The 27,316-nt window shown below is 34.7% G+C and overlaps 1 protein-coding gene across 1 annotated transcript in view; it reads right to left on the reverse strand.

Moving 5' to 3' along the window:
- Window positions 1-27,316, reverse strand: part of NELL1 (neural EGFL like 1) — a 634,915-nt gene that overhangs the window by 108,609 nt on the left and 498,990 nt on the right. The window lies entirely within an intron of this gene.

The following is a 27,316-nucleotide window of genomic DNA, read 5'->3' on the forward strand; positions in this document are numbered from 1 at the left end:
AACGTATCTTTTCTTTTATGTACACTGAGAGCATATGCATCAAGACAAATTCCTTGTGTGTCCAATCACACTTGGCCAATAAAATTCTATTCTATTCTATTCTATTCTATTCTATTCTAAAGAAGTGCCCGTGGATTTTCCTCCACTAGTCATTGATGACTATAGGGGGCAGTGCTCATCTCTGTTTCAAAGGCCACTGAGGCACTGCTATCTGAAGACTTTTCTGCAGTCATGCGGCTAACATGATATCATGTAGCACTGTTACCTTCTCACCAAGGTGGTACCTATTTATCTACTTGCATTTGCATACTTCTGAATTGCTAGGTTGGCAGGAGCCAGGGCGAGGATGCGAGTTCACCCCATTGTGTGACACTCAAGTTTCAAACCTGGGCTGCTGGCTTTCCAGCCGACAAACCCAGTGTCTTAACCACTGAGACACCACACATTGATCTATCATTGATTTATCATCTTTTCACATGGTTCACTGACAGGATGAAAGAAGGGGATATAAAAACACCAGTTATTTAATAACAACAACAACAACAACAACAACAACAGAGTTGAAAGGGATCTTGGAGTTCTTCTAGTCCAACCCCTTGCCGAAGCAAGAAACCCTACACCATTTCAGACAAATGGCTATCCAACATCTTCTTAAAAATTTCCAGTGTTGGAGCATTCACAACTTCTGAAGGCAAGTTGTTCCACTGTTTAATTGTTCTAACTGTCAGGAAATTTCTCCTTAGTTCTAAGTTGCTTCTCTCCTTGATTAGTTTCCACCCATTGCTTCTTGTTCTACCCTCAAGCGCTTTGGAGAATAGCTTTACTCCCTCTTCTTTGTGGTAGTCCCTAAGATGTTGGAACACTGCTATCATGTCTCCCCTAGTCCTTCTTTTCATTAAACTTGACACAGCCAGTTCCTGCAACCATTCTTCTTATGTTTTAGGCTCCTAATTATTTGTTTTGCCCTTCTCTGCACTATTTTTAGAGTATCAACATCTTTTTTACATCGTGGTGACCAAAACTGAATGCAATTATCTGTAATTCTAAAAAAAACCTGATTTTTGAAACTTATAAATAATATAGAGGATTTCTCTATCAGTTTGGATGAGCAATTTATTTCAGATTAAACATATCCATTTAACTGAGTCAACAGCACCAAATTAGGCTTTATTTAAATTTATTAACCCATTCATAAAATTTATTTCTAAAATTTATTAGTTATGCTCTAGTAGTTTTCAAGGTGACACAATAAAAAGCTACAAAGTATATTAAACTACACATAAATTGTTATTATGAAAGTTTAATAAAATAAAATTCTTCATTTATTCTTCAGGGTTCTTTTATGCCTTGTAAATTTATTTTAACATATTTATTTATTCAAGCGGGACTGGCATAATGGTTTTTATAGTTATAATCTTAAATTGGGGTTTTTATTGGGTTTTTTAAATTTTTTATAATTTTAAATTTAAATTTTTAATTATCAGCCTTTTGAAATTTGCTAGGTTTTAAATTGTTGGTTTTAATTGTATATGTATTATGTTTTATCTTTGGCTGTACACCGCCCTGAGTCCTTCGGGAGAAGGGCGGTATAAAAATTTAATAAATAAATAAATAAATGTGAACAGATCCTAGTATGTGGACATTATCGATTAAAATAGAGACAGTGAAGAATTCTCTGTTGTACTGTATGTAAATACAATATTATCAAATCCAGGAATTTGTTGTAATAACACTGACCTGTATAGTAAAGACTAGAATTATCTTTCAAAGTAATATTAATACTGATCTGACTCTAAGTTGAATGGATTCTATAGAAAGCCACAAATAATACGAGGCAACAGATAACAGGATATCAATTGGCAGTTGAGGGGATAAAATATTTTTACTACATTTCTTTCACGATGTTTGCCTATAGCCTGTTGTGGTAGCAAAAGGATCATATTCTGTGCTGAAGAATATACCTAACTGCTGGGAAAAAAGTAAAGGTACTCCTGTACCATGCAATCACAGAGATCTTTAAGACTATATAAGGGTTGTAGAGATGCAGCCTGAGATATATATTTAAAGGAGAGAGAGAGGGAGAGAGAGAGAGAGGGAGGGAGGGAGAGAGGGAGAATGAATGGGGGAGAGATTGCAGCTAGAAAAATCTTGAGTAATGTGCATGTGATGCACAAGTAATCAACTGCCACCAAGCACAGAACATAACAAATGGGGGTGGTGGTGGTGTTTCCGTTAGCTGCAAAAAGGGTGGGAGTGAAATGTGCTGAATTTACCTCAAGAGAGAGAAGATGGGGTAGCAGCCTTAGCTATCAGAAGGCAACTATAAGTTTAAGCAGGCTTCAGTCCTGGTAAGCAGTAAAGATTCCTTATTAGTCAAGCCATGTTGAGTGTCTGGGGAAGTTCAACTGTGTTTGAGGCTACTGAAGTCTGACATAGAAAGCAATAACAAGGCTTAGTTGCTCTTATTGTTAATTTTGCACCAGAGCTAGAAAACCAATCTGCTATTTGACCTTAGCTGATCTTGAAAAAGCTCAAGAGGTTTGGACTCTTAGCATCTAGATGATAAACAAGTAATGAATCCCAGAGCTGTTGCCCCATCCCTATCTGCAGCCTTCTCTTGCTTCCTGCTATATTTATAATACTTAGTATATAAAGATCCTACATTTATAGGCATCTTACACCACATACAATTTCTAAAAGCTAAGTAATGCTAGCCTTTGTTATATGAGAGCTACCCAGAAATCTCAGGGCTTTGGAGTAGATTTTAGTTGCCTCTGAATTTGAATTAGACATGCTGAAAGAGTTCATATTTTGGATAGAGAAGAACATTGGTTTGAAAGAGAGGTAAAAGAATCCATCTATGTTAGAATTGAACACCCCTTCCTCAACAGAGGGGCAAGAATAAGACACTACCTATCTCCAGTTTGCAATGAAGCTCTCACATTGGTTCCCAGAAGATTCCACAACCAATTGCATCCTGACTCAGATGACCTTGAGGCAGGGATGAAATTCAGCAGTTTCTGACAGGTTCTGGAGAACCAGTAGCGAAAATTTTGAATAGTTTAAAGAACTTCAGCTTCAATCATAACAATACAAGAGCAAACAATAGATTTAAACTCAGTGTTAACCGTTTCAATCTTGATTGCAGAAAATATGACTTCTGTAACAGAGTTATTAATACTTGGAATACACTACCTGACTGTGGTCTCATCTCCAAAGCTTTAACCAAAAACTGTCTACTATTGACCTCACCCCATTCCTAAGAGGTCTATAAGGGGCGTGCATAAGAGCACAAACGTGCCTACTGTTCCTGTCCTATTGTTTCCTTTCATTATATCCAATTAATATAGTTATTACATACTTATGCTCATATATATGCTTATATATTATATAGTTCTTTTCATGCTTATGCTTATATATACTGTTGTGACAAATAAAATAAATAAAAATAAATAAATAAACTTTGGGACTTGTGGACTTCAACTCCCAGAATTCCTCAGCCAGCTAAGCTGAGCTGGCTGAGGAATTCTGGGAGCTGAAGTCCACAAATCTTAAAGTTGCCAAGGTTGGAGACCCCTGCTCTGAATAGTTTAATGTCTCTCCGAGAAATCACTGAGCAAAGATACTGCACATAAAGCGGCTTATAAAAGCACGGGAATGTATTTTTTTTTTTAAAAATGCATGCGAAAGAATACTTGGTTGGTCATCTTGCTAAGGGCAGTATGTCACCTACCAAAGAAACATACTGACTTTTTTATCATAAAGGTATGCAAATAAAGTGTAAAAATAAGAGACAGCAGGAGACTAAACATGCTTGTCTACAAAATGTGTAAAAGACTCGAAAGTCAGCAATACTGTTAAAGGTTAAACCTCTGTTAATTTTAGGTGGGGATACCTGCTCATTTTTCACACTTTTCCTTTACTGAATTCTCCATGTGAATTTTCGGGAATTACATGCCCAGCACTTTTATTTTCCCTGCCATTGTGATAGCTAGTAGCCTTCCCTATAGATCAGGGTGCCCTCCTCTCTCTTTTTATATAAATAAGTTTTCAGTAAAATAGAAGTATGTAAAACTAAATCAAGCCTGTATTCCTTCCTTGGCTTTGCTCATAACCATTTTGAATTTGGAGAATGCAAAGGTGGAGATTATTTGTACTGTAGGAAGTTAGCACTCACCCCTCTCCTAGAACAATGAAATATTTTGGAGGATATTGAAGAAGGCAGAGTATTGTGTTTTCCCTGGATGAGAAATGAAGAAACCTGTTTTAAAGACAAAGCAGCTTCCTGCCTCCTCACACCTTTGTTAATGGGCCATTAAGGCCTCAGCCAAGCTCACTCATTCCCCCCACCTTTGTCAATGGATCATCATCTGCAACACAATAGGACATCTAGCAACAACAGAAACTGACAAATACCACCTCTGGCCCCAGAGTGGGATGGGAATGGAGATTTTGCAATATCCTTCCCCCAGGTGTGGGGAGGGAATGGGGATTTTGTAGTATCCTTCCCCTGGAGTGGGGTCAGAATGGAGATTTTGCAGGATCCTTCTCTTGCCATGCCCACCAAGACATGCCCACAGAACCGGTAGTAAAAAAAATTGGATTTCATCACTGCCTTGAGAGCACAAATCAATCCCCAAGTGGCATCAACAGCTCTCAGAGACTGCAAAGAAATAACATCCTTCCATCCCCCCCCACCATTTTATCAGAACCTACTCTTCCATCCCGCCCACAATCCAATCTCAACTGTCAATACCTATCCTTGCATATCCCTGCTATCAGAACCGATGAAGCTTCTTGGATGAAAAGCAAAAAAAATATATCTTTTTCTTCCTCAAGGAAAAAAAAAGTTCAATTGCCTTTTGAAGAAAAAAGCACCTTTGAGACAACTATGACCTGGATAACTGAGAATCTCAGCAGACACATGTTAAGAGACAATTTGGGTTGAAAAATTAAAGTATAATATGATAAATAAATATGTTTACATGCTAGTTATTTTTGTTTATTCTGTGTTGCCTTTCTACTTTACCAATGCCCTTAAGTATAATAATTATGTCATGTGAGCAGTACATCAAAAGTAAGTATGCATTCCAAACATGTTCAGTTATTTCAAATCAGAATTAATTCCCCTGTTGAATCCACTGAAGTAGAAGATGGTCCAAGAGGGATTTTGTTTTAATTCAAGGAACTGAAAATTCATTAATGTTCTTTTTAGCCCTTTTACTATGTACTCCAAATTTGATTAACAATATATGCTTCATTAATAACAGACAAGCATCAGATTCTGCTAACAATTCAGATGTATCTGGTCTTCCAGTTATTTCATGGAAGAAAATAACAGAGAATAAATTTCTTGGTATTTAACAACACAGGAAATGATTAAACTCTACGTTTTAGTTAAAATGAGAGTCAGATTTAGTCAATAAGCAGAATGGGAAGATCTAATCAAACAGATTAACTAATCATTGAGAAGTTATGTGAACTAGTATCAATTATGCAGAATAAATGCAGAATAGTCTTCCCCTGGAGATCTAGAAGGCTTTAAAAATCCCACTTTTCATGAAGGCATTAAAGCTGAGTTGGTACAAGTACATGCCATATGAAATGGCTTGACTATGTATTTTCTATTTATTGTACAATAAATAGAAATTGTATTTTTGTTATTTTTATTGGTCTGTTAGCCACCAAGAGTTATTTGCTTAAGATAACATTTTTAAATAAATAAAATCTAAAATAAGGTGAGAGAGAGGGGGGTGGAGAGGGAGGGAGAAAGGGAGAGACAGAGATTCTAAATTAGCTCACTAATTAATTGGAAGCAAGGAGATTTTTTTTTAAAAAAAATTATCCAGTTGCTGTTAAATACTTTTACTGCCACAGTCCCATAAAAATATAATTTCATAATTCAGGTGCAAAAGGTCTCATAAAACTGAAGTGCCACATTATGCATAAATAATTATTGACAAGTATAATTGTACACAAATATACAGTAAATATAATAATTTTATTGTATTTATTTATTTATTTATTTATTTTTGTCACAACAATATATATAAGTATCATACAAAAAAGATTATATAGTATATAAACATATATATGAGTAAATATTAGGAGGAATAAGCATATATATATATATATATAAGAAGAAGAAAAAGAAAAACAATAGGACAGGAATGGTAGGTACGTTTGTGTTTTTATGCACGCCCCTTATGGTCCTCTTAGGAATGGGGTGAGGTCAATATTAGAAAGTTTTTGGTTAAAGCTTTTGGGATTATGGGAAGAGACCACAGAGTCAGGTAAAGTATTCCAAGCACTGATGATTCTGTTACAGAAGTCATATTTTCTGCAATCTAAATTAAAGCGGTTAACATTAAATTTAAATCTATTGGTTGCTCTTGTATTATTGCAATTAAAGCTGAAGTAGTCTTTAACAGGAAGGACATTATAATAGATGATTCTATGAGTTAAACTTAGGTCTTGTCGAAGGCAACAGAGTTCCAAGTTTTCTAAGCCTAGGATTTCAAGTCTGGTGGGGTAAGGTATTTTGTTGTTTTCAGAGGAATGAAGAACTCTTCTTGTAAAATATTTCTGGACACGTTCAATTGTATTGATGTCAGAAATGTGGTGAGGATTCCAGACAGGCGAGCTGTATTCTAGAATTGGTCTAGCAAATGTTTTATATGCTCTGGTTAGTAGTGTAGTGTTTTTGGAAAAGAAGCTACGCAAGATTAGGTTTACAACTCTTAGAGCCTTTTTTGCTATGTAGTTGCAGTGGGCTTTGGCACTTAGATCATTTGATATGAAAACTCCAAGGTCTTTAACAGGGTGGGGGTCATCTGCAAGGTAATGTCCATCAAGTATATACTTAGTCTTTGGGTTCTTTTTTTCCAATATGTAAGACTGAGCATTTGCTGGTTGAGATTTGAAGTTGCCAAGTTTTAGGCCAAGTGGTTAGATGATCAAGGTCTTTTTGAATGGTAGATGTATTGTCTGTGGTGTTAAATAGTTTGACATCGTCAGCAAAGAGAACGCAATTACTTGAGATATGGTCACAAATATCATTTATGTATAGTATGAAGCGTGTTGGTCCAAGAACGCTGCCTTGAGGAATGCCACTCTTGACAGGAACAGGATTTGATAGAGCATTGCCAATTTTGACCACTTGTTGTCTGTTAACCGACTTTCTTGTTGTCTGTTAACCGACTTTCTGAAAGTATCTTACAAAATATGGGTATAAGAAAAGAGGAACAATGGACAATCTCCATTATAAAAACAAGACTACCTTTTTACTATCTTAATATTTATTTTTTCCCACAGTGATCTGGCACTCCTGGGATGGAAAAATCCTGTTTATATAAATGCCTTTAAAAAAACCCCAATGGCTTTATTCTCAAGTCTGCTGACAAAATGACTTCTACACATATATCAATTCTTCAATGTGATTTTGTCTTTGAACCAAAGAGCCTGCTATACTTACAAATAGGTATATGCATATATGGTACCCCGTAAATGAGTCAGACATAATTTGTTTCACTTATTAAGTGCATGATTATATGTTCATCCATGAAATAAGTAATTATTGAATTATAACCCACAGATAATGCTCTCTTTCAAATATCAGAGTCATGTATAGGTCATATATTGTTTATTGCCTACATTTTATAACTATCTAAGCAGATAAAATATTTATAATGCCCATGATTTCACCCGGATTTTGTTCCTAGACAAGATATACAAATGAAATTATGCTTTTTAACATCTCTACTGTTTTATATTTCTTACAAATGGCATATTACATCAGCTTGGCGAAATGTATATAAGCATAAATAAAATTAATTGAATCAATAAAGGACTAAAATAGTGCAATAAACCATGAATTACAGTATGATAAATTTCACTTTTTGAAAATGGTCTGCTCTTTTTCTCTTTTACATATTCCAATATATGCCTTCTTAAATGATGCTGAATTTAGTTTATTGTGATACTTTTCACAGTATATTTTAGGAATTGGACTAATATATAATATATTGAGTTTATGTATAATTCCAACAATTTTTCTCCTTTGTTTACATATTTTAAAGGTTACAACTGAGCTATCCTATATACATACATTTTAATTGTACCATTTATTATATCTATATCTACTATATACCTTACTCTGTGCAGTTACACATCTTCTACAATTTCTAAATCATATCCATTTGTCTATAATGATTCAGTGAATAAATGGGAATTCCCTTTTACTTATACATATATATTATTTAATGTGGGACGTTCATCCAAGATTAATAGAAACAGAATTATGTTAAAATGATCAGAACCTGCCAAGAGATATGTTAAGGAATAATATTACAATCCTAAAATATTTTCTATTAAATGCTGCATAAAATAATGCCCATACACACAAAAAATGAATGCTTTCTAAATATTTATGGTATTACTCCCATGAAAGCATCATGGCATCTCCAAATAATATTTTATTAAACAGTATTATTATTAATAAGCAAGAGCTCAAGAGATATGTTATCAAAAGATTGTTAATTGCCTCTAGAGTATTGCTATCTTAAAATCGAACAGTATCTTGGAAGAGAACCAATATTTGTAAAATGTGTGGAACGATACATGCATAATTTATATAAGAGAGTATGACAGCGAAATTATTTCAGAATTTGTGTGGCAGACCATTTCAAAGCTGAAATAAGGAGACACATAAAAATTAAGAATTTCTTCCACTTATAAACTTTAGTTGAGTTTGCCCTGGAATTTCAAGCTCCTGAATTCTATGTCTGGAAGGGGGGGAAAAAATAAGGAGAAAGTATCTAGTAATGACAAACTTACATTTGTTCTCTGGATGATTTCAGATTCATACACATTTGACCTTTATTCTTGTACATGACAATGCTTCACATGGCTTATCAGTAGCCAAAGCACAGAATTGTAAAATACACAATATGTTTATATCTTAAATTTGCAATATTGACTTGAACTCAGATTTGAGTTGTCAGGTTTGTGAGCTCAGCTTGTTGTATGAGAGATAGGAATATAATGTGACAAATAGTTTTGTAAGTTTCCAAATGAGACAAAGAGCATATGCATAGAATTTCCTTAGACAAGAAGTAAAAAGCTTCTAATAAAGGGTAAAATTATAATTTTGCTAACAGAGTGAAAGTATTTGTTCTCTATAACACATACTCATACTAAATTGATGGTATGTATTTAGTAGAGGCTGAGAAATATTTATTTAATGCATTTAAAATGGAAGAGGATCATAAACAACCAATAGCAAGTAATTACAATAACGGCAGGGCTCCAATTTAAACCTCCTAACAGAATTTTATGGCATCCCTATGTCAGCTGTACAGTAGCAATCCAAATTGGATATCACAAAATAGATAACTTGACTAGAAAACTGCTGGTTTACCAGAAAAAGTTTGACAAAGAATATTTTGAACCATTTATTGGGTTCTCCCATCACACATGATTATTAAGGTATAGGCAGGGTCTTCTACTCCTTTGTGTGCTGTAATGCACACAAATGCTGTCTCCTTTCCTTTATAATTATTATTTGAATTTTCAGATTGTGCTATTACAAATTCAGAAATAATTTAAAATATTATAAGAGACCAAACATAAAATATAACACTTTGTTTTTATACATGTTGTAAGGCTTTTGTACACACAGAAATGGAAGGATGTATGAATTCCCACAACGCAAGAATGGATTGTGAAGCATATGGATCTGGTGGAGATGGCAGAACTGACCACTGAAGATAAAAATCTGACTATTTATCTTTCTACATGGAGACTATTTTTGGACTTTTTGCTTGATAAAGATAAAAATGAAATTTAGATTTTGGGAGAAGACTATTAGATGTTTAATGACTACAGAAATGTTGTTGGCATTTCATGCATATACATTTTATGTTTTTATACAACTTTAAATTTAAAACAGAAAATGTTTTATAGTAGATATTTTGATTGTAGAAGTATCTAGCATTTTTCTGTGTATTTGTAGAATTGTTATTATGATGCATGTGTGAGATAGGTATATTTAGAACAAGGCATTATGATAACTACATATTGGTTGTGAATGCTCCAACACTGGAAATTTTTAAGAAAATGTTGGATAGCCATTTGTCTGAAATGGTGTAGGGTTTCCTGCCTGGGCTGGGGGTTGGACTAGAAGACCTCCAAGGTCCCTTCCAACTCTGTTATTATGTTATGTTATGGTGTTACTTTTTAATCATAGGTTTGTATGTCTTTGGAATTTTAGATTTGTATTTGCTTTTTTCAAACTAAAAGAAGAGTTTTTATATATAATTGTATCTGTATTAAAAAGGTTGGAAGTAATTTTTCTGTTCTTTTTGGGGGATGGGTTGTGATACTTTTTAAACTTTCTCCTTTATCCCTCCTCCTTGCTTTTTCCTTTTCTTGTAATTTCGTATTTTGACCTTTTGTTTTTGAAAATAATTCTATTAAAACAAAACAAAATGCATAAAAAATAATGCTGATGGGGGCAAATATCTTGGGTTTTATCCCTTAGGCTCTAATTCTTTAATTTCTTTTTACCATAAATGTTGGGACATTATAAATAAGAATTGATGCCATGACTTCAGTGATTTGGAAATTAATAATTCCAGTGTGTTTCATGTTATTTATTATTAATTTTGTACAATAATTCCTAGGAAGAACCATCAGCTAGTAAATCTAAATTTATATCGGTGTTAGTAGAAATGAAACAGAATTAAAACAGTGGTCCTAGCATACTTTTAAACACCTGTAGCAAGATAATTGATTAAGAAGAATTAATCTCAAATTTTATTCATATTTTAAAATACCTTCCTATGTTTACTTCTACATACTATTTCAAATTTGTTTGCTATAGTCACCCACCAAAATTTAAATTGCCCAAAGGAAAAGGTGGATTTAGCTTCCTGTACTTTTAAATGTATCATTGGATCTTTATATCTTAGCTTCAATAATTAGGTGGAAACAGGTAAAATTCAGTTTCTGTTTGAGTTCCTCTTGGAATTACTATTTAAATGCACTGAAATCTTTGAAGGATGTATCATTCTTCAGTGGTACTACTTCAAATGAATATATATGTCTCTTTGTGTGTGTGTGCTTGTATGTAGGGGATAATTGTTGGAGAAAGCAATTAGGATTTTAAAAATTGCAGTTTCCTCTTCCTTCTGTTCTCTAAAACACTTCTGCACAAATAACCTCATTTTTACAAATTGATATTTAGTATTTGCACGTCCACAAGCTTGTTAAGCAAAGTCCACTGCACACATAAAGAACTCCACAGTATCCCACAGTTTCAGCTTCCATGAAAACCTACATTTTTGCAAAGGGTATCCACAGCAAACAATCGCTCATAGAGACTTTAGTACAATTCCTGAAGGGAAGGTATGTATTAGCATAGTGAGTTATAAGCTTTTTTGCAACATCTCAGTTGGGGCTAGTTAACTCTTACTTTTGAAAACAGTTCTAAGTAGCGTTATTGCTGTACTGAATATTTCAGTGCTAATTTGAACTACCTATAATATTTCTGTTTTTACAGGTACTACAATAACATGCAACACGGTTTTTCTTTAATAAGAAAAGGCAAGAGAAAAATATAAGGTAACGTAAGAAAATATTCAATATCAAGCTCAAGAAACAGTTCCAATGCCAGTTCTGACAAATAGTTTCTACTACTTTAGGGAAATCGGGGCAAAGGGATATTTGAGTTGATTTGTTTCTTTTAGGAAGTTCTGCATACTTTAACTTCTTGAAAGGAGACATCCACATCTTTTATAAAGGCATAAAATGATCAGTAACAGTAGAAAAGAATATATATAGTTTAAAACACACTCCTTGTGTTTTCTGAGCTGTGTAGCTTTCCTGATTATGTTCCATTTCCCGACTAGGTAACATCTTCAGTGCTAGAAATTAACACTTATTTGCAGTAGCTTGCTCTGTCAGTGTTGTTGGCGTGCTGTTTTCTCCTTGGTAGTTCCTTTATTAGGTTATTGTTTACTGCTTTTTTGTCTGAGTTGGTAGTTCCTTGATTAAGCTTTTGTTTACTGCTCGGTTGTCCACTGGTGTTAATCTTGAGGTTAATCTGTGCTTATCGGGATGTTGATTACTGGTGAAGAGATGTTTTTGATTCTTTTTTGGTTCCTTCTTAGCTTTTTTATTGCCTCTTTTGAATGGTGTGCCAGTGTTGTTTATCTCTATGTACCTATTGATTACTTATTTGCCTGAGTGCTAAGCTTCGAGAAATTCTAGTGTTCTTGCAGTCAGCTGTCTTTTATGTACACTGAGAGTATGCGCCAAGACAAATTCCTTGTGTGTCCAATCACACTGGCCAATAAAAAAAAAATCTATTCTATTCTATTCTATTCTATTCTATTCTATTCTATTCTATTCTATTCTATTCTATTCTAGGATGCTCATAGTTTCCCAGTTGAAACTATGGTTTAAGTTTGTCCATGTGTTGAGAAATAAAGCAGTTTTCATCTTGCCTGCTAGTGTTTTTGGATGAATTCTGCTTTTCTTCTGCCTGACTGTCCTAGATAAACACCATTCAAATCCAATGACCAATATATTTTGCACCCTTGCTATCTCTCATATAAATATATATTATTTAATGTAATGTGTGACACTCTAAACTACCATGAACAATCCATTTTGAAGCTACAATTGGCACAGTTTATTCAAATCAACCTATCGCCTTGGGGTAATGAAGTGTGTCCTAAATATCTAAAATATTTTTTGTGCTTTTAACTTGTTAATTTGGCAGTAATATTTAATCTTTGCAAATAACTTATCTTGAGCTTGTTCTGTAATGATCTTTAACTGAAGCAAAATTACTTTTTCTAGTTCTCCTATCTTGGGGCTAAAGTAATCCATATTGTATGTTTCAATTTCATATTCTTATCTATCATTCACACGGTGACTTAAACCCAAAGGTACAATAAAGTTGTGAGAGCTTAAATTCTTCACAACTTCCTGAAGTCAAGGATTAAATCCCTGAACAAAAAAAGGTTGATTCAATCAAGCATTTTCATCTTTTTCTACAATTGAATAAAAATGCACAAAACTCTGCATATAATTTTCTAATATTATATATAATTTTCTGTCAGCATTTTTCTAATATAATCTAGTTTTATGCATATTTTTTTCAAATTTCCCTATTTTCACTTTTACCCAGTATGTACATTTTGTACGCTTATATACACATACATAAAATAGCATCACAAAGGCAAAGTGGGGGTATGCTAAATTTTAAAAAATGTATAAAATAGATTATACAGTTTTCAACCTCATTTCAACCCTGAGCTACAAATATTCTCCTTTATTGGTATAGTTTTTCACTATTGATTCACACAATAATTCTGTTGAAAATTCTGAAACTGAATTACTTTATCTGTGCATAACTGATTCCAACTCTTAATATTAGCACACAGCCTATAGTCTGATAGAATGCTATTTTAAAAACTTAAATATAAATCACCAAGGCAAATGAAACAGGGTTGTGCAAAGCTCTGATACAAAGCTTCTGTTCAACTGCATCACCTAACTGAATTGATTTTCTGAATTGGATCCTTGATTTAATCCACATTTTATGACCCTGAGTCATTTCAGAGTTATTTGAATCAATTTTACCTTTGACTTTTCCATTGATTCTAGTTTGACAGAGCCTAAAACATTACTGCAGCTTTCCTTCTCTAAACTGACAAAATTGAGAATACTTGTGTGTGGCAATGCATTGAGTGTCAGGATAATGAATTTTTTTCACAAGAATGCTTGGAAAAAGGAAGTGCTCCTGTGGTGGTGTTTTTGCTGTGTTTCACTTTCTAGGTAGAATCTGTACAAAAAATGTACTTGGAGACACAAGGACCATTTTGTTGTTTCTGCTACTGTTGCAGCTCTTGTGCTGTTGTTTTTGTGAATAAATTTTTAAAATCTTTTCCCAAACCAATAGTCTATTATCCTAAATCTGAATCTATTTGTCCATAATCTGTGTACAGTTCTTCAGCTTTTTCAGATAATTGCACATCAATGCAAGAGAATATCTCAATTTGCTCCATTAAAAATCCTTAAAGTTCTCCAGCTAAACCTTTGGAGGGTGAACAGCCTCTATTTATCAGTTCCACTATTTTCATGCTATTCTGCCAAAGGATGAAGGAGCTTCACCATTATAAATTAATGTTGAATATTTTTCATTATCAAATGTCAGATCTTGAAACAGGTTGACTTGTACTGCCTTGAAACTTACAATGCAAAATCCAATCAAAGAATAGTAATTCTGAGTCACAAATATCATTGAGGCTAATTTGCACATTTCTAAAATTTGAGCCATATACAAGAGCTCAGCAAGGAATCAATGAAAGTTATTCTATTATTAGGGATGCGGTGGCTCAGAGGCTAGGACGTTGAGCTTGTGGATCAAAAGGTCGGCAGCTCAGCGGTTCAAATCCCTAGTGCTGCCGTGTAATGGGGTGAGCTCCCGTTACTTGTCCCAGCTTCTGCCAACCTAGCAGTTTCAAAACCATGTAAAAATGCAAGTAGAAAAAATAGGGACCACCTTTGGTGGGAAGGTAACAGTGTCCCATGCGCCTTTGGCATTGAGTCATGCCGGCCACATGACCACGGAGACGTCTTCGGACAGCGCTAGCTCTTCGGCTTTGAAACAGAGATGAGCACTGCCCTCTAGAGTCGGCAACGACTAGCACATATGTGCGAGGGGAACCTTTACCTTTACTAAAATTTGAGCCATATACAAAAGCTCAGCAAGGAAACAATGAAAGTTATTCTATTATTAGGAGTAATTGTTGTGACCCAGGCCCAAGCAGGTAGTAGGAAACTCAGTCTGTGAAAAAACAAACAAACTTTATTTGAACAGCTGTGAATCACTTCATTCCCAGAGCTGTTCAACTCAAATTAAAACAAATTCCTCCCAACACAAATTTTTCAGTCCTATCACAAACCTTGGTCTAATTAGGCAAACTGCCAAAGGCCTTTCTTGGCAAATGTTTAGAAGTCACAAAAATAAATGCAAGACATAGACAAAGCAGAAGTCGAAGCTACCAATGTTGTTTTCTAGCAAAGCCCAAACGCCACTGCTGGTCTGTTTAAAGCCCTATGGGAGGGGCCAATCATCTCTTGGTCCTACTCCCAAGTTGTCTTTTTTGCTTGAGCTGCTCTTGTCTTCTGGCAGCTCTTCTCATGCATATATTAGGAACAGGCTCCTCCTGTTCCTCTGCCTCACTACTATCAGTCTCTGGAGGCTCTGGAGTCCGCACCTCACTCCCCGATGGCCTTGGCCTCACCTCAGCCTCATCACTGTCCAACTCCATTGCCAGCTCCGTAGGCTGCTGGCAGACCACAGTAATATAAAGTTTAGGTCTCAATACAAGATGTGAGGTATATTTATTTCTGTGTGTCATAAATTATGCAGGTCAATTGAAAGTCTCTTCTTAAGACTATGTTCACAACTTCATTCTTTCTCCCTGTCCCTCTTTCCTTTCTTTCTTTCTTCGCTTTACTAATGCCCCATACCACACACATACACAAAACACAATATAAAACAAACCCAAAATACTTCCTCTTCAAAGAGCAGAAGCAAGCATTTCCATGGTTTCCACTTTACAAATTCTGACCACATTTCAATGTGTGTCAGAGGTTGCTACTTTAATCTAATATAATACTTCCACTGCAAATTCTTATTAATATTTAATTTGCAGCTAAAACTAGAGGGGAAAAATTAGAGCCACTAAAGAAATAAAAAAAGAGAAAAGACTTTCTTAAGTACATCTGAGAATAGCAGAAGAGCACAGGTATAATTATCACTTATAGAAACATGAAAATTTGAACCATTGCTTTCCTCAAGTTGTTTTTTAAAGTTCATTATCCAAGGCACACAATAAGTTAACTAGTGTATTATCAGAAAATAAAAAAGTAGACAGTCGTGAGAAGGAAGGGTTGTTTGCTTTTATCAACTACTTTGTAGAGTACAATCTGGAAAATGAACAATAAGTGAAATCCAATGTGAAAGTTCTGAAGAATAACTGTATTATTCCTGGCAGTTTGAATAAGATTGATTCACTTTAAGTGAATCTTGCTCCACTCATCCTCACATTCTCAAACTAGTATTCCTTCTACAGTGCAGACATCAAGCACTTTCTTCATGATACGAAGTTTTATATCAGGAAAAGGCTAGTGTACGATGTAATAGCAATAGTACTTAGATTTATATACTGCTTCACAGTGCTTTACAGCCCTCTCTCTAAGTGGTTTATACAGTCAGCATACTGTCCCCAACAATCTGGGCCCTCACTTTAATGACCATGGAAGGATGGAAGGCTGAGTCCACCTTGATCCTGGTGAGATTTGAACTGCCAAATTGCAGGCGGCTAGCAGTCAGCAGAAGTAGCCTTTAGTGCTGCATTCTAACCATTGCGCCACCATTCTCTCAATGTTATTATATTGATATATCCTACCTGTCAATGACTATTTCAGCTTCAACCTCAATAATACTTGGGAAAACAATAAATACAAACTCAAGGTAAACCGCTCCAAACTTCATTGCAGAAAATACGACTTCAGCAACAGAGTAGTCAACGCCTGGAATGCTCTACCTGACTCTGATGTTACATCCTCAAACCCCCACAGCTTTAACCTTAAACTGTCTACCGTGGACCTCACCCCATTCCTAAGAGGTCCGTAAAGGGGCATGCATAAGCGCACCAGCGTGCCTACCATCCCTGTCCTACTGTCCCCATTTATTTGTACTCATTTCCTATGTTCATGTCCATGTTTATACTTATACCTGTTATCTTGTACATGTTTGACAAAATAAATAAAATTAAAAAATATTGAGAAAAAAGAGCATCCCATTTTATGAAGGAACTCCATGTCACCCTCTAAGGATAAGGATTTCAGACAGATCTGTAAACCAAACCACATGGATCCACAAGCAAATACGTACATTCTGTTCTCCATTTTTTTTAAGTTGTCCAAGACTCGGACAAGATTTTCTGATTAGTACTATATTAAATCCATATCATGTTAATCTTAGTAGTTCTAAAGCACCATGTGGTAAATCATAATCCTGATCTGGCATCTTCTCAGAAAAGTACCTACAGGTTCTTAATTGTTTAATTCTATATTAAGTTGGATTAATTCTATCTTGATTAGTTTTCTGTTCCAGCTTCATCTTGCCTAAACATCAAGATCTTTTTAAATTTACTTCTGGCCTTATCTCAAGGCTCCTATTTATGACTGAAGTTTCTTATCATTCTTTGTTCCCGTTTTCATCTTTTCTAAATATCACACTTCAAATGATGCCGTGTGTTTTCCCTTAAGGAAAAATTAAAAACAAGCAAACAAATCACCACAGTGATGATTATCACTATCCTCACTTCTTCCCAATCACACAAAAACAATGCACACTAACAATTTCATAATGCTTCAAAATTTAAACGTAGGAAATCTATTTTAGTCTTAAATTTTGCAGAATTAAATCTGTAACTGATCATTTTGGCCAATTACTATTACATTTACATAATTACCAACATACATATGTGATATTCTCACATGAATACTGTTAATGTTTTTGTCTTATTTAACTAGGTGTTTATCTTGGACTTTGGAAAAAAAACAAGACAGAAACCGTATTGATGATTTTGAACTCTGGTGCTAGAAAAGGCTCCTGGGAATGTCATGAACAATCAAGAAAACAAACAAATGGATTAGCAACCAAATAAACCTAGAGTTCTCATTTGAAGCACAAATGACTTACATAAATTATACTACGTTAGACACATTATGCAAAGACCAAGCTCTCTAACACTGGGAAAGGTGAATGGAAAGAGAAGAGTCGTCTAACCCACAGCAAAGACTCAGTTGCAATGATGATGGATGCACTGCTGGAAGATTGGAAAGATCAGCTAGGAACACATCATTGTGGAGAAAATCTCTTAGTGTTGTTGCTAAGAGTCAAGATGGCACATAACTTTTATGTACACAGAGAGCATATGCACCAAGACAAATTCCTTGTGTGTCCAATCACACTTGGCCAATAAAGAATTCTATTCTATTCTATTCTATTCTATTCTATTCTATTCTATTCTATTCTATTCTATTCTATTCTATTCTAAAAGGCAACTCACAACTTACTGAAAAATCCTTGGCAGCATCTGAGAACAGGGCAATTGAATAACAAAGCTCCATATATAAATCTATAAGCTGCATAAGAGCAAAAGATTGATACTCTGAAGCATAATACAGTAATTAGCCTGGCCATGTTATAAATCTTCTAAAATACTGTTGGTGCCAATGAAAAGACATCAATAGATGTTCCATCATTCTCAGACACTGAGAAATGAGAAGGAGTTTGAGTAAAGGTATGTACGACTGAGTAGAATGAGAGAGTGAATGGGAATTGATTGTTGAACCTGTTTAAATAAACCTATTTTTATTGCTTACATTTTATGCCCATGGTTTCATATTCTCTGCTACATAAAATCCCAAACTTTTAATCTTGGTCTGCAAATCTAGCTGCCTTTTGTAACAGAAGCAAGGTCGCCTTGCTGGTTAAACTCCAGAAATTATATAACAGATGACCAGTAACTACTTGGCCAAGCTATATCATTCTTTGTATAACAATAATATGGTTTTCCACTTCTCTTACTTCTTTTTAATTTCCCAAACAGGTTTACAGTTGTAGGATTTCCTGTTCTTTCCTCCAAATGCTAATTTTTTCTAGTCCTCTTTAGCTCTTCTGATTGCAGTCAAGGTTGGTCATATACAGTGAAGCCAGGCTTTGTCAAGTTTAAAATGGAAAAAAAATGGGGGGAAATCACATTGGTTCATTTAGAACAACCTTAAACTATTGCTTTATAAGAAACTTTCCATTAAATGGTCCTTTTAAAAACATTTTTCTCAATTAAATAAGGTTTTAGTATAAATGTAAGAAAGGCAATTGTAACTCATCCAGAATCTGTATTATTTGATCTCATAAAATCTATTGGTGATATTTTTAAAGAACCAGCTTATCATTTAGGATGAAACATTCAGAAAGATGTACCATCTAAAATGTAGTGTATAATTCTTCCTTTAATTCCAAATTGAATAGTTTTTGACTATATGCAATAAACTGAACATAATTAAGAAACTTGCACCTCTAGCTATATTATTTTCCCATCCAATCATCCAATAACAAGGACAGTAAAACACTGTATTTCTAGAGCTTACAAAAGAATGTGAACAAATTGACCTCATAAAACAGGAAATTACCTGTTTCTTAGGAAAATACAAACTTTATAAGCATCTCAGTAGTCTTTCTATCATCATTAAAAAAAAAACCTTAAAAATATACAGCTCAGTTAAGGAACCATGCAAAACTTACTATGAAATCTGGTTTTTCTTACATATACACAAGTATAACTGGCTGATTCAGTTCTGGAAACTTCTTTACAGTTTTTTGTTTTGGGGTTGTTGGGTTGTTGTTGTTGTTTTGGTTACATTTGGTCAACAATAGTGATGTCCAATGTTCCCCAATTTGGGAATGAAAAGCTCTGTTTTCATTTCTAGTTTGGAAGACTTCCAGAAAGCTGAAAATCCCCTGGAATGGCATTGTCCTATTTTAGACTTAGTATAAATAAGTCAGGTTAGTTTACAAAGGGTTTATGAATGAATAGAAAGTAGTCAAATATAAAGGGGCGTGCATAAGAGCACAAAAGTGCCTACCGTTCCTGTCCTATTGTTCCCTTTATTATATCCAATTAATATAGTTGATGCATATTTTTAATTATATATATATATAATATATATATATATATATATATTCTTCAAGATATGCTGTTTTATCTACGACATTTATTTGTGTATACTGTTGTGACAAAAAAGAAATAAAATAAATAAATAAAGAATCAGTTGAGCAAATAGCAATAGCACTTAAACATATTCTGCTTTACAGTGCTTTACAGCCGTCTCTAAGCAGTTTACAGAGTCAGACTATTGCCCCCAACAATCTGGGTCCTCATTATACTGACCTCAGATGGATGGAAGGCTGAGTCAACCTTGAGCCTGGTGAGATCTGAACTGCCAAATTGCAGTCAGCCAGCAGTCAGCAGAAGGAGCCTGCATTCGAACCACTTGTGCCACCTTAACGTCCCAGGAATGTTTCCTGGGACATTCAAATGCATGAATGTCCCAGGAAGACACAGTACAGCAATGTCTTGCCTAAAAATTCAGCCCAGAGCTTGATAGTATATGGGTTCAGAGAAGCACATGTAATCCATGACAGTCCAAGAGTCAAGTTACCACAGACATTAATCAGCTGATCCATTTCAAAGAATCAAGGTCAGGAAGCAAGGACACAGCAATGCAGTTCCAAAGAAGCTTCATGAAATTGGATACTCTCTCAGGATCCGGATCCTTGTCAGTGAGTCCTCCTGCATCTGCTTCTGTTGATATTCCCCTGATGAAGCCCCAGCTGACTGATTATTCTTAAGGCTGTCACAGTTATCCACATCACTTTTCTCTGAACTGCCTCCCTTTTGTCTTTGTCCTTCTTAAAGGGCAATGCCCAGACCTGAACACATTTCTCAAGATGGGTATCATGCAACCATGGCAAAACAGAAAGTCACTGCAAGAAAAAGGGACACATGGAAATCATTTCTCCTATGCAAAAGAGGATGCTAGCCAACCCATTACATGGGATAGAAAAGAGAAATCCATAAAAGATGTTGAATCTTGTTTCTATATATTGGACTTGCTCCCAAAACGCAGCAATCAGTAGATTTTTTTTTCACTAATAGTTCCTAACTTTTCTTTAACAAAGATTATTTCTCAGAGGAAGAATTTCTGTGAGCTTACTGGATTGTCATACTTCACCCTGCCTGTGGTAATACAACAATGGAACCTGATCAGTGCAGAATAAATTAATTGAAAGCTATATTTTTGTAGATGCACCTTAAATTACACTTACTTCTTTCCTTTTTCAGATTATTCAAATTGATTATTCATATTCAGTTTGTAATCAAGCACTATTCCAAAACTATTTCTCAAATACTATCAGGTATTGAGTGAAGAACTTCGCATTTGTCCCTGAGAAATTTCATTCTATTATTTCTAGCTTCTTTCTCTAAAATCTAAAGATCATTTTGAATTTTATTTCTCTTCTCTAGGATATTAACTATTCCACTCAATTTTGTATCTTCTTGAAATGTAATAAGTATTACCTGTAATTTTTCCTTCAAGTCTTTAATAAAATATCAAAGAGAACAAGGTCTAGGAATAAATCTTCTTACACCCTGCTTAATATCTCATTCCAATTTAATGAAGAAATATTGAAAAAAAAACCCACCTCTTTATGATTTTTCAAACAAGCCATGTATCTGTACAACTGTCATGACATAGGCTACATTTAGAAGTTCACACAATCTAAACAAATATATAAGGAACTGAAACAAGCATCCATAGATTTTAGATTGAAGCTATTCAATCTTCAAAAAATGTGATGTTAGACCGACAACATTTATTCTTGAAAAAATCCATGAGTAGGTAGGTAGGTAGGTATGTAGGTAGGTAGAGACAGACAGACAGACAGACAGACAGACAGACAGACAGAAAGACAAAGATATGTTTGTTACCTGTTGAGTTCCACTGTGTTTATGAAACAACTAGTACACTGATTTCCTATAAAATATATTATTTTTTTAAAAATATTCCCCTTATTTTAAATATCTCTAAAGAAATTATTTTTGTTCTTAGCATATTTTGACATTTAACTCTGATTCTAAGCTTTAGTTTTTCTTTACAGTTCTTGGTTACCTATATGTGTTCTTTCTTGGTGACCTACATTATTTCATTTCTAATCTGTGTCTCTTTTTTCTCCAGACCTTAATTAAAATATTTGTGCAGGCACTTTGGCTTATCCATCCCTTTTTCAGCTCTGGATGATTCTCTTGCCATATAATCTGTAGTTATTAAATGTCATCCATTGTAATATCCTAAAATCCCTTTTTAAAAAAGTGAGGCATTCAATTCAGCTTTAATTTCACTATCAATCAAAATTCCCATAACTTCTCATGATATTCTTAATAAAATGGTACAACATAGCTTAGTTAGTAGACACACAATGGCTCTACATGAAGGGAAATATTGAAAGGAGTACCCCAAGTCTCTGTCCTATTCCTTTTGGTATTTTTTTTTTAATATTTTGGTATTTGGTATTTATTTTTATTATCAGTGACTTGGATTGTGGTGATGCTTCTCAAGGCTTCAAGGGCACAAAGCAAGACAGGATTGTAGTACATTAGAGAAAGAAGAGGAGATTCAAAAATGACTAAATGGGCTTGAATAGAGGGCTGAAATTTATCAGGGAGGAATGTAAAGTTCTGCATCTTTTCTTATAGGAAAAATGAAAAGTGACTTGGCTTGATAGTAGTTCATATATAAAAGGATCTTGATACCCTTGCTGTTCACAAGTTAAGCATGAGCCAGTGATTGTGAGTAAATGCAAATTCTATCCTGGGAGATATTGACAAGAGCAGATAGTTTAGATCTTAAGAAACAATTGTTCCACTCTATTCTACCCTAGTCAAACCATAAATTAGTGAACTATTATTATTTAATAATAGTTTAACTAACTATTATTTATCTTAAGTTTCTGTAAGGAACAGTTACAGGACTTGGTTACATTTAGCCTTTTGAAGAAATGATAGAGGGAAAGTCTAATAGAAGACTTCAAATAGCATAGACATATAGAAACCGCGAACATTCTCTATTTTTTTTTATCACAACAATATACACAAACAATTATCATAGATAAAACAACATATCTTGAAGAAACATATATATATGAGTAAAAAAATATGCATCAACTATATTAATTTGATATAATGAAGGGAACAATATTGCCACAGAGGAAAAGAACACAAATAACAGAATAAAACAATGTTATAAAGTTAAAAGGGGCGGTGGAGTTCCCAGGGGAACTTCCAAGCTGTTAGGAGCAGGCTGCCATGTGAAATTGTGAGATATCTTCATCAATGACTGAGTGGTCACTTGCTGGAGATCCAGTACTGAATAGCTAACTGGATGAGATGATGTCTAAGATTCATTCCAACTCTATGATTCAATGTAAACTTCCAACATTGCATTGAGTCTTTCCTCCAATGTTCGTAGAAGTTGTATTTATTAATAAACTCTTCCCTAATGGTTAGTATTAAGTCAGGAGTAGATGGTGTTTTTATGCCTTCTTCCATCCACCATACAAGAAAAAAATAATCTTTACCCATTGCCTTTTCTTTCAGGGTCATGAAGAAATTGGATAACTATTTGCCTAAAATAGTATAGGGTTTTCTGTTTGAGCAGGGGGTTGGACTAGAAGACCTGCAAGGTCCCTCCCAATTATATTATTTTGTTCTGCTAAAGCAGGCCTGTCAAACTGGCGGCACACAGGCTGGATGCATCATGCATCATGCACAAGCCAGGCCCACCCCGGCTCCACAAAGGCAAAAAAGCCACAGTACATCACGATACGTCACATGACGCGATCGAGTTTGACACCCACATGCTAAAGGCCTGTCATTTCTCATTCTTACTGGATTCCATTTAAAGCATTTCAGATTAAATCCAACATTCCATCAAGACGATTTCTGTAGTCAGTTATTGCAATATTTTTCTTTAATTTTGCATGCCACTTGAAGGATGATCATAAACACAGCATGAAACTTTATTGAATTTTCTTCCTGAGATTCTTAGATGCAACGATTAAACCAAAAGAAGAGAATAGATATAATTTAGGGTTGAACTTGAAGTCCCTGGGGCTCACTGAGCTTGACTGTTTACCTGATGGTGTTACTTAGTTGGGTATTGAAACATCAGCAAACAAACAAGCTCAGACAGCACCAAGGACTCTTCAGTAAATGTAGCCTTTCTTCAAAGTACAAAATTTCCCCATATGAACTAGCAGGAAAATATAAGCATTAAGGACTTGTTAAGTTCTGAAAGTTGTTTGGCCACTTTTTGCTCTGGACAGACAGGACATTTAATGAGACAAGAGCTCCAGCTGGCCGGTTCATCATGGCAGTGAGTCACCAAGTACTATGACTCTTCCCTATACTCTCATGCAGAGTGAAGCTGCTTGGTCCCTATTCTTGTTCTGTACTCTACTTCTGCAGTGAATCTTTATTTCAGTGAAAACTCGGTGCCTTTTTCTTCTGGCAGCCCTTAGAACAGTTTCTGAATTCTAACAGTGCACAATGTCTTCTGATTCTCTTCCTTTTGACTTCCCTTTCATCCTCTAGGCTGATTCCTTTATTTGTCTTTCTTATGGAAAGCCACATCCTCTGCCAGCTCCTATTATGGCACCTTCTTTGTTTGATTTGATAATCCACTTTTTCTTCTCAGCTGAAGTGTGGCCACTTGCTGCTCTAATCCTCTGACTTTTGTTCCTCAAGCACCTCAAGTTAGAAGCTTGCAATTGTGGGCAAATATATATTGGCTTGTTTTCAGGCAATAACACTAACATGGCACAAGTATCAAAGATCATGCCAAGTCCTCTCAATTCATCCTCATTTTAATTTTTAAAACCATATCAATGCCCAAATTTTATTCCTTGTCATTATTTTCTCAAGCTGTAGCGTATGCTGTTGGCAAAGATGGAAAAAGTACCAATAAAGGAGAATACTTGTAGCTCAGGGTTAAAATGAAGGGTTCTTGGTGCTCTCTGAGCTTGGTTGTTTTCTTTTACAGACATTTCATTACCCAAACTGGGTAACATCAACAGTGTTCTAATAGCATTAATGATCTTACCTAGTTTGGGTAATGAAACGTCAGCTCAGAGAGCAACAAAGATCCCTCAGCGGAAAAATTATTAGACTTTCTTCCTGGGACTCATTCCTTGGTGAAACTCCATTGGAGAAATTTTGTCTGTGGTAATTGTTTTTTTCTCCTGCTTAGTTCTTATCTTGTGTGGATTTAATAATGGTGATTAGATTAAAAAAATGTGTTGTTAGACTAAGCCCTGTGTTTACATGTTTTTTCTTTCTTTCTTTCTTGGTGTCATTTTCTTAACCACAGTCTCCTGTTGCTGCTTTTTTTTTAAAAAAAAAACACCCTATTATTAAAGTTTAAAAATACAAAGAGAAACAATGAATACAAATTAAGAAAAATATTAAAATATAAAATGGGCAGAGAGAGAAATGAAAAGGGAAAAATATATAGAACAAGATATATTAAAATTTGACTCCCCTGTCATCAAGGCAAATACAAATAATTTCAATAACTTATCACATTCTTTAACATTTCAGCTAAAGATCTCTTCACCCTATCTGATCTTTTAGCTATTAAGAAATAATGAATCCTCCTCATTCAAACTTATTTAACAAAAGTCCATTAAAATTACCAGAAATAACTATATAAACAAATAAAGCAGTTTCATATTCCTTCCTTTGCTTTATCATTTACTCTAAAATACAACAAAAAATCTTTCCATGTTTTATTTCATATCTATAAATAAATCTTTAAACTTAATCAAGAAAAATTCCATTAAGAGCTACAAAAAACAAAAACATATTGAAAAATTTTAATCTTTAATCCCTACAGTGTCCTAAAGTTAATTTCTTATCATTTTCTCTTGCTCTCCTCCTAGAAACGCTTAAGTTTAACACTTTTCTTCAATTTTAACACCACAGCTTATCGCTTTCTCTAAAAATACAATAAAAAAATCTTTTCAACCCTGACCTTATCTATAAACAAATCTTTAAAGCCTTGTCATTCAATCCTGATCAAGAAAAACCCTTTAAAACCTTTTTAAAAAAACAAACAAAAAACATATATTTTAACCTTGATGGAATAAACCAAATTTATAGTCCTTTTTGCTTTTAAAAGTCTTGATGTTCATGCTTTTTAAATAGTGCCCCAAAAGCTGATTCCTTTTTATTTTCATTTTATCTTTTCTCAGGAATTCTTTATTAAGTATAAACACATATTTTTGGTAAGCTAAAAATAAAAAAACTGTCCAAGTTATTCTTCTGAGTGGAAATCTACACATTCAAGGTCACATTTATTATTTGTGTATCCCATTTAGCTATTGAAAATCTGCTAGTTTGTAAGTCCTGTGTAATATCTTTGTCCAGATCATTCCTGCAGCCTATCATTCTTAAATCCATATCCAGAACAGTCTGATTCTCAGTTGTACCCTTGTCTATTTCCTCTTTGAAATCATTTTCATAGTAACAGTCAATCTTAAGGGAAAGTTGTGAATACATCAGAGGTGGGCGTCACATACTGCAACAACTGGTTTGCCCAGCACCAGAAATGTGAGCACACTCGCGCACACTCTTGCTTCGCTCATGCAGACACAGTCTGTGCATCTATGCAGCATCACAAAATATGGGAATCCACTCGTGTATACCGTCCACACATGCATGCTGCATCACAAAACACGGGAATTCGCTCATACATGCCATCCACACATACATCCAATGTTAAACAATACAGTGATATAGGACGGGATTGTGCCTGTGGGTGGACAGGCACAGCCGTAGGTTGCAACTACCGGTTCAACTGAACCGGTCAGAACTGGCAGCAGCCCACCACTGGAGTACACTGTTGTCAAATATCCTTGAATTTTCCCAGAGTTAAAATACTTTTCTCTATTTTATATCAGTAGCTTTTTCTTCATTAATTATAATGCTGAGTTCTTTCTGGTTGCCTCTAGTAACCGGACTTCAAAGTTTCCTCTTATCTTGTTTTCTTTTTCAAATCCACATTTTTCCTATGGAAAGATTTCTTACACTTAGATTCAAAATCTTCTCTCCTATTATAGTATAAGATTTCCTTTACTTTGAGGAAAATTCCTTTGAAACTTTCTACAGATTCCCCATCACAATTTGATCTTTTTTCTTCTGCTATCAAGAGTTCCCATATCTGAAAAACTTCAGAGTACTTCAAAGATCTCCTGGCTATCTAGGAGGGAACACCTGAGCAGGACCTCTCTTTCCACTGCAGAAAAGAGATTCACATTTTCTTAAGATCCTCTGAGGCATTCCCTCAGGATCTTAAGGTCCAGTCTTGATTGTAGGAATGGTCCTATTATTTTCTACAATTTACTACCTCTTTCCCCAAAAATAAGACCCAGCCAGAAAATAAGTCCTTACATGATTTTTCAGGATGCTTGTAATATAAGCCCTACCCCCAAAATAAGCCCCAGTTAAGATTGTCAGCCAGATGGGTACATTTAGTACTGTATTTTTTCCAAAATAAGACCTAACCAGAAAATAAGCCCTAATGCACCTTTTGGAGCAAAAAATAA

Source organism: Ahaetulla prasina, chromosome 1 (assembly GCF_028640845.1).
Source record: "Ahaetulla prasina isolate Xishuangbanna chromosome 1, ASM2864084v1, whole genome shotgun sequence".
Taxonomy (NCBI): domain Eukaryota; kingdom Metazoa; phylum Chordata; class Lepidosauria; order Squamata; family Colubridae; genus Ahaetulla; species Ahaetulla prasina.